The sequence below is a fragment of the Calidris pugnax genome, unplaced genomic scaffold (assembly GCF_001431845.1).
Source record: "Calidris pugnax isolate Ruff unplaced genomic scaffold, ASM143184v1 scaffold224, whole genome shotgun sequence".
Lineage (NCBI taxonomy): Eukaryota > Metazoa > Chordata > Aves > Charadriiformes > Scolopacidae > Calidris > Calidris pugnax.
In genome coordinates, this window is record NW_015090952.1 from 441,733 (window position 1) to 449,349 (window position 7,617).

Sequence of the window (7,617 nt, forward strand, 5' to 3'; positions counted from 1 at the left end):
ATGCACAATGTGATGCCTGTAATCCCAGGAGACTGGATTTAGTGACCAAGGCAGCCTTCATAGACTCGTCTTCCTGTCTCTCTTCAGTATTATCTGCATTTCCATGCATCTTCCTTCACTTTTTAAGACTAAAGTACAGTACGTAAAGCTTGATGATGTCCTGAACTGAGATTAGGCTGGTGAGGACCTTTCAGAACAAGTGCCTCTGATTTTAATACCACCTCACTCCGGGACTGGAGCGGACTGAAAGCAGAAATGGCTTATCAAAAGGTCCAGCAAAGAAATAGAGGGAAAACGGGAAGAATGTGCAGCCAGGGGGCAAGTGATATGACTGAATCCTTAGTCCCAGACACGAATTCTCCAGCAGCTCTCAAAGATATGGTGTGTCCCCGTGTCATCATGTTGAGCAGTGCCTCCAAGGTGGCTACAGCAGTTAAATTTTAGGAAGGTTTTACAAATTGCTTGTGTGGATTCTTGATTTCATGTAGCAGGTAAAATTAATAACTTTTCTCTGCAACTGTGCAGAGTGCTTCTGTATTTTCAAAAGTGTGACTTCGTAGGAAATAGCAGGTTAAAATATATTAGTCTGACAAAACCTGAATCCACTGCCTAATTTTATTAGCACAGTTTCAAGAAAGTAATGCTGTAATTGTTTTTTCTTGTTTTCACTTCTATGATGATGAAGTTACTTTTTTCAATATGCTATTTTATTCTAAATAGAATTACTGAAAATTCAGTAATAATAACTCTAACCAAGGCTTCCAGATCCCGGAAGTTTGTCAAAGCAGACTGATTTAGTTAACTGTTATATGCAAATTATTTTGGCGGTTTAGAAAATATCTCTCTTTGTGTTTACACATTAATTTACTAATCATAGTCAGTTTATGGCGGCTGTTTTGGTAATGTGGAAGTGCATGCCATGTATATGCTGCACCTTGTGGCCTTTGGAACTTCAGTGAGATAAACAGCAATTTGGTTCAGATTCCCTCAATTCTAAATAGAGAGCCCTTCCACTTCAGAGAATCTCCATCGCTTTTTACACCACCAGCAAAGGACGATCTCTCTTCCCATTCCACTCCACCACTGCCCAACTGACGACACAACATGAGCTGCATCTCATTTAAACTGACATTTGAAACACCACATACAAAATTCTTCAAATTGATTGTAATGTCTAGCACAGTTAGGGAAAGATTTGTGTACTAAAATAACTGTTTTTGAAAGCCCAAACTGGTTGAAATTTTTCAGTTTTTAATTTTTTCCTCAAAAATTGAAGTTTTGACAGTTGTTTTTTGCTTCAGTGCAGACCAAAATTGAACCAGGACCATCTAAATTTCTTCTGAGTCATGATCAATATCATGGCATTCACCTGAGGTATATGGGAGTCAAGATTATGTGTTTGCACTGAATTAAGCAGATTATTGATATTATCATTGGCTCTGAAGTTTTTCCTTCCTCCGTGGCTTTGACCAGGATTACCATTCTGATCAAGTGAAAACTTCCTAAAGAATGATTCCTAAAAATAGGTATGTTTTGATTTTAATAAACTGGAATTATCCAATGAAATTCCCCACCACTTCTAATGCATCATTCTTAAATATCTGCAGGTTTTAAACTTTTTATTGACTACATGGAAGCACTGACTGTAACTTATGTCTTTCTTGTTGACCAAATTGCCATATTCAGTTTCTTAAGCCGTAAAGTGTGTTGGCAGATTTTGTTTGTATTGCAATTAATTTGATTATTTTACTCTTTGGTTTGCCTGCTTTAAGTTTAAAGTAACTGCTAATTATTATATGATTATTGTTGCACATCAGCCAAGGTTCACTGTTTTCTTTATCACAATTTAGACAAAAAAAAAGGCAAAATGTTACCCTCACAAAATCTCAACTGCCTTCTAAAAATATTTCAGATGAAACCTCCTTTATGTGTGATGACAGAGGAGAGGCTTAGATTGGGCTTTTTGATGAAAGGAGGCACCCTGAAGGTCGGAGCAGTTTTAAAGAATGGTCAGATCCAAGAATCTCTGGGAAGACCCATCCCCACAGGTTACTGGGTGCCCTCCAGGCTGGACAGACTGCAAGGTCACTACCTCTGCTGGAACAAGCTCCGGATTGCATCAGGTTAGTAAATTTACTCACCTTGCTGGGTTTTCACATGCTGGTTAAACCATCTATGTCCACCCCATGGCCTAGCACTAGAAACAAGCGTGAATTGCTACGGGACAGTGGCTGCTGCCAGCTCTGTAGACCTCAGCGTGGAATTTATGAAGGGCAAGGAGAACAGGAGATGCTCTTGTTCAGTTTGAGGGGATGGGGGGAGTCTCCACCTGCAGATAGCACAGATGCTTTTGAACAAGTCCTGAGCCAAAAGAGGATCTCTGGGGATGGTGTCTTGAATTCTACTCTAGTAGCTACCCTAGGTGAAGCCAAATGGACTCTTTAGTGTGACCATGCACATACTAAGCTGGACAGGGGATTTCAGAAAGGCATGGTATGTGGAGAATCAAGAAAGATTCCCTCTCCATAGATCAGCCCAAAGCATCAAGAAGCACCTGAGCCTAGATACAAAGCTGAGAAATAAATGTACAATTATTGTGCTGGAAAGTGAAACTATTCTACTTAACTGCCTTTGTTACCAAACGGTCATTTGTTTTTCCCCCAAGCAATTCAGCTGCTTGTTTTGCTTTCGCTCTCAGGTTAAGCTACAGACAGCTGAATACCTGTACATGGCAACAGTTCAGAGGGATGTAATTTTATTTCCTTTTTTTGTCTTTTACCTAATTTAATCTCTGAAATCTGTAGTTACGGTTTCCAAGACAGTCTCCCCCCAGCCTTTTAAACAAACAGCCAAATGACAATGGATTTTTAAAGATCAGCAAATGCGATCTCCCTTATGACTAGGAAAACTAGTAGTGATGTGCCCTGAGTCTCATAGATGCATTTGTGTTGGTCAGGATGGTATGAGTACTTGAAGGATACGTGGTGAAAAAGGATAAAGCTGAATTTGAAGAGTCAGAGAGAGAGAGAAATCATGTAGGAGCTTAAGCACGGAGATGAATCCTCATACACAAATAGCATTTTGAGTGTTCCTTAGGTCTCGGTATTTGGGATTTTTGGTGAGTGTCAACAGAAGACGTGCATGAAAAGGAAGGAGTGCAGGAGTACAGAGAAATAAAATAGGAGCAGGATGCCAGAAACATAGGAATGTGATCAGTAAAAGAGGGAAAGTGTGGAAGATGCAGGAAAATCTCTGCAGTCATCTTTGGCTAGTACAGGCCCAGAAGAGTCCAAACACACACTAGAATAATTTTAATTGGAATTAGAACTTGGAGAAGGAGGACTTTTAAAAGTACATATTTTTTTCTGAACACAGTATGAGAAAATGTATTAGGTATTGGTGCTATGTAACAACTTCTTTCCCTGTCCCTTCCCTTTTCACTGCTCATTACACTGAGAGCTCACACAGATATAATCCCTTATGGAGAGGGCCATCCTTAGCTGGTGGGGTTAATGTTTGTCACTTGTACCTAGATTGGCTGCTAATCTAATACAAATGTGGGGGTTCATTAAAAATAATAATAGCAACAACAACAAGAAGACAAGAAAAATCTCACAGTCTGCCTGAAATGTCTGCCATTTTCAAAAAGATATGAGGCTAAAAATGAGTGATCTGGTAAAAAAACCCCTCCACTTTCTGTCCTTAAATTCAGTTGTATCTTGAAACGAGGTGTGAAAAATCCAGCTGATTTCCTCCACGGTGCTACTTCCCCACCAAATCCATTTTCACCTGCCTCTCTGATTCATTCACCCGCACCCTACTCTCCATTTTACTCACTTAACCTGGTAGTAATGTGTGTGGGCTGAATTAATACACTGCTTCTCAAAACAATGTCAGAGGTTCATATTCATCACACTGGACATAATGCTCTGCAACGTTACTCAGTCCAGCAATATTTTGTCCTTACAGCATAAACTTGGAGAGAAGTTGGCAAAACGTTGAGAAATGTTGACTCAAGTAAATGCAATATAAACTCATATGGTTTTGCATTCATCGTTATTCTCACCAAATCATACAGTTTATTGGTACAATGCAATACACAACTGTTATTGTTCTATTTAACTATATGTACAGTTGGATTTATGGTATAAAAACATATAATGGAATTATTTTCCTTGCAAAATCTTACCTTAACCTGCTTATGCATTTAATAGATGTTAGTATGAAAAGAGTGCATTTCCCTGAGGAAAGACAGGAATGATAATAAGTGATTTATTATGGTTTATGTTGCATCAGGAGATTTTTCACAGTTCATTTGCCAATTTTTCACTGCTTGGATTTATTTATTTTTCCTTTATGAAAGTTCTGGGTTCCACAGGAATGTGCTTCTTAATTTCACCTCAGCTATAAATATTTTGCATTTTTTGAAAACACTATTATTGAAAGTTAATTGTAACTTCTAGCTCTCAGTTGGTACATCTGAAATGCTGTGTGTGCTTTCTAGAAAAAAATATGATTTTAAAGACTTCAGTTTATTTGTCTTTTTCCCCCTGACTGAAATAATCTTTTACCTCAGCTTTCAGAAAGTCCCCAAGAAGTAATCTTTACAAGACACAGATCGTGTGAAGGGTGTATAAGATGCTACTAATTCTTTTTTTAAAGCAATTACTTACACATATCCAGAAGCTAAAATGTTGGGAGTTCTTTCAGTTAAAAAAAAAAAAAGTAAAAATCACTCAGGACATAAAGCCATTATTTTACAGTAGGTAGAAATCTTCCTTGTGTGATCTCTTTGGAGAGTCAGGAAACTGTTATATATACTTTTGTGTGATATAATGTCTTTATTGGAAACCTAGTACTCAAGGTAATGCTTTTTGTTACTGATACAGAATGAGGCCATAGGAAACCACATAAGGGCTTTCATAAAGAACCTTCAAGAAAACTGAATCCATATAAATACATAAATGCAAATGTGTTCTTGTACAACTATATATTCTGTACATGAGTTCATGGATATTGAGTGGCCTGTTGGTTTAGCATGTATTCATGTACCTGGCTGCAGACTCATGATTGCCAGTTCCTTCCCCTGTCTTCTCTGTGTCATTCTACCATATTAATGACTTCCTTAAAGAATAAGTCATTCCTAAAGAATTCCTGATATCTAGAGTAATTTGCCATCCAGCCTACTTAAAAAAATTCTCTACACGGTCTCAGATGATGAGAAAAATGTCAGATACACTTTGAACCATTAACTTGTTATTGTTAAAAACACAGTGTTGACATTTTAGCAGTGTTGTAAACCTTGTTTTGAGATTTTGTGACGAGCAAAATTATGTACTTTTGTAGCAGTTTGGCGACAAATGTCAGATACACTTTGAACCAGTAACTTGTTAAAAACACAGTGCTGACATTTTAGCAGTGTTGTAGACCTTGTTTTGAGATTTTGTGACAAGCAAAATTATGTACTTTTGTAGCAGTTTGGACCAAGGCCTTAAAAAATCATTACAAATTCTAAAATTCTCACATCATCCTTTTAAGGTAGGTTCCTGGGCATTAGACTTTCAACTGAGGAGCATACTAACATTAGCTTGACTATGCTAAGATGATGCTTCCAACTTTTTTGCTTGCTGATACAGGTTTACTTTCACCTGCAAACTAAGAATTGTCATGTAACTCGGTTGCTGTGGTCACTATTGTCATGAGTAGAACATTACCTGAGGGCAATCAGAGGCATGATCTTGGCTGCAGCTCTTCCAAGTGAAGTGTAAGCCTTTGATTATCTATAGAAAAGATCCACTGGAGAAGGCTTTCTCATTTTTCTAGCAGAGCTGTAGGTATTCTTGATCTATGACACATTTGCCCTAACAACATGGTTCACTTCAAACACTTGGAATAGTATGGTTTCTTTCTAACCCAGTTATCATTTTGTGGAACTAGATTTGGGAAGAATCATGTACATAAGATGAGACACTGTGGCAGTTGTGGTGCCCTTTTATCAGCTGCAGCTGAAATGTTTAATTGTGATGTTACTTGGAATAAATAGTGATAATAAAACCAGTGCTGACAGCTTGTCTTTACTAAAGTTCGTTTTCTCCTAATATCAGCAAATGGAACTGACATTAACAGCTAGGAACTCCTGCTATTCACAGTTTACCCAGGTGATCAACAGCTACTTGCTTCCCACTGTAGTAGTTCTTGTTTCTCTCACATTGGCCAGAGCCATTTGTAGAACCAGCAAATTCTAAAGGACACTTGGGTGCCAAAGTAACACTCCAGAAGAAGATAAAAATAATATTGATAGGGTTTCAGTTGTTAAGACACTGAAATATTCTTCATGTCTTTGTCTGCAGCATTCCCTTTACTAAAGTTCGTTTTCTCCTAATATCAGCAAATGGAACTGACATTAACAGCTAGGAACTCCTGCTATTCACAGTTTACCCAGGTGATCAACAGCTACTTGCTTCCCACTGTAGTAGTTCTTGTTTCTCTCACATTGGCCAGAGCCATTTGTAGAACCATTAAAAACTTGGGAGCAAATTCTAAAGGACACTTGGGTGCCAAAGTAACACTCCAGAAGAAGATAAAAATAATATTGATAGGGTTTCAGTTGTTAAGACACTGAAATATTCTTCATGTCTTTGTCTGCAGCATTCCATAAATGTAAAGAAAATGTTCTGCTGTGTGTCATGCTTCCTAAAAAGAGTTGCCGATTCCATCTTCAGCTAAATGTAAAAAAAAAATGTTTTGCTGTGTGTCATGCTTCCTAAAAAGAGTTGCCGATTCCATCTTCAGATTGGCTCCTAGTTTAAAAAATTCCTAGATTATTTCCTTTCCCGTAAGTAATGAGGAAGCAGGGGAAATAAAAAAAAAAAAAAATTTCCAAGATATTTCATTGTTTGAAGAGGTTCCAGTGCAGGGCCTGCCCTTGCTTTGAAGTAATAATAACTGGATCTTCAGTGCATTAACTCAAGAGAACTTTGCTCCTTCAGTTTCTTACTTAGCTCAATAAGATTATTATGTGATAGGCACCCTTTATAACAATGACATTCTGTGCAAATTTATTGTTTCAATTGCCCAATTAATTGATTTATAGAGTGGCTGTGCAGGTCACTTAGACTTCGAAGAAGTACTTAACTTTCCTCCCAAGTGAATAATCCATAAAACTTCTTAATCTTCCAATAACTTTAAAGGAGAGCTATATCCTATTCCTTTTTGAACTCTTAATGAAACCAACTGTTGTGTAAGTAAACCAATTTATTTTTCCACTGCTGTGTAAGTAAACCAACTTTATTTTTCCACAGAAATGGCAAAACGTGGCCGGCTGGATTGCTTCGGAGCACTCACCAGAGGAGAGGAGGTGCTGCTCGCTGCTGCTGCGGTGTGTAAAAAGGTACACTCAGATCTCTTTGCTGGAAACAGGCTGCTTTGCTGCTTTTTTACTGCAGGGTGACAATTATCACGGGCCCACCTACCAGCAACACGCAACCCCTCCGGGTTGTGGTCTGTCCAGGAGGGCGGGCAAATGTTATCAGTGAGAAAAGAAGGCTTCGGGGGGGAAAGTGAGAACTTTCTGAGAGGTTTCACGTTGTGACCATATTTAAAACAAAAAAAAGGGGG

The 7,617-nt window shown here is 38.2% G+C and overlaps 1 protein-coding gene across 1 annotated transcript in view; it reads left to right on the plus strand.

The window, feature by feature from the left end:
* Positions 1–1,964: 1,964 nt before the first annotated feature.
* Positions 1,965–7,617, plus strand: part of SLC9A3 (solute carrier family 9, subfamily A (NHE3, cation proton antiporter 3), member 3) — a 67,464-nt gene continuing 61,811 nt past the window's right edge. Inside the window, exons 1-2 of the mRNA XM_014951986.1 lie at positions 1,965–2,123; positions 7,302–7,390. The gene's annotated coding sequence lies outside the window, so the exon portion shown is untranslated. The remainder of the gene's footprint in view (positions 2,124–7,301; positions 7,391–7,617) is intronic.